The 1,479-nt window shown below is 46.9% G+C and overlaps 1 pseudogene; it reads right to left on the minus strand.

Moving 5' to 3' along the window:
- Window positions 1-782: 782 nt before the first annotated feature.
- Window positions 783-938, minus strand: LOC105743896 (annotated as a pseudogene).
- Window positions 939-1,479: the final 541 nt, after the last annotated feature.

The following is a 1,479-nucleotide window of genomic DNA, read 5'->3' on the forward strand; positions in this document are numbered from 1 at the left end:
GGGGGGCTGGAAGGTCTCACATAATGAGAATGTCCTGGAAGTGTCAAGGTGATTTTGTGCTGTGGGGTGAATACACAAAAATTCACTGTAGTGTATTTCAGACGAGATTAGATGTGTTCAGGATGGTTTGGCCCTAGACTGGTGTGTAGTTGGAAATGGCAAATGTGAGGTTGTATGAATTTTCATGCACCCTCCAAGAAAATCTCCCTAAAGGAATAAAAAGTAATTTAGGGCAGGAGAAGGAGAACTATGCTTGTGCTTTATCAGAACCTGAGCCACTCTGCAGCTCCCAAGCTGTGTCTTGCTCGTGGTGAATGCTGAGTCTTCTCCCTTCTGAAGGCCAGGCAATGAAGGTTCCCAGCCCAGCCCCAGTCCCAGCACAGATCAGGTGACAGTTCCGGTCTCCATGCTGCCTATTTCTTAATGGAGAGGCCTGGATCACATGGGCCAGGCACAAGTGGGGCCATCAGCAAGGCTGACACAGCAAGTGAGGACACAGGGTCAGTCCTGGAACTGTGCAGAGCACACGGCTGCAGCTGGCAGCTCTCCTTTGCCCTCCACTGGCTGCTCCAAGGATATTTTTTTAAAGGTTTCAAATGTCTATTGTTGATCCAATAGCACTGATCAAGGAAAAAGATTAAGATTCCTGATGAAGTGTGTTCCACTGTCCAGCCAGAGGTGTCTTTCAAACTTCACTCAGTGCTGTCCTGACTGTGACAAAGATGGCATCGCTCCATGACCCCAGAGACAGTAATGTGCTGCAGCCCTCGGGCAGCAGCTCCTTACAGCTCCAGCTTGGTCCTGCTCCAGTGTCTTCCCTTGGAGTTGTACCTGATTTTATTACCAGTCTTCATGCGAATCCACTGGGGATTGGAATGGTTCTGCTTTTGCTTCTTGGCCAAGGATCGCTTGATCCTGAAAGTCTTGTGAGGAGACATGGTTACCTTGGGGGCTAGAGCACCCACTTGATGTCGGACAGGAGTACAAGATCTGCAAGGACGTGTTGATGGAAACTCGAAATTTTCACACTGGACCAGGAAACCTTCTCAGTTTTCCTCAGGAGGAGCTCTTTGTCAGAAGCTTTGGCATAGGCTCTTTGAGAAGTCCACCACAGGTAATATGGTTGCTTTCAAACATCATGGAGCGAAACAACCCACAGCCACTTAGCTGTGGTCTGAACAAAGGCATTGGTTTCCTGCTGGCATCTTCTCAATGACAGGTTTTGAAGTGTGTTTTTTTTTTTTTTCCCCAGAGAACTTACAGTGAATTTTCAATTATTTTTTTGAGATGATGTGTAACCTTTAAGTTTTTGGCAAATGAACAAGAAAAAAAATGAATGGTTACAGAGAGAGAGAGAGAGAGAGAGAGAGAGAGAGAGAGAGAGAGAGAGAGAGAGATTTAGTTTCCAGAGGTTGGCAGCAGAGTATTCAGTCAAGTAAGGGGCTCCATGACTCTGTGAACCAAAGAGCTATCTTCCCA

Source organism: Octodon degus, unplaced genomic scaffold, assembly GCF_000260255.1.
Source record: "Octodon degus isolate 3935 unplaced genomic scaffold, OctDeg1.0 scaffold00184, whole genome shotgun sequence".
Taxonomy (NCBI): Eukaryota; Metazoa; Chordata; class Mammalia; order Rodentia; family Octodontidae; genus Octodon; species Octodon degus.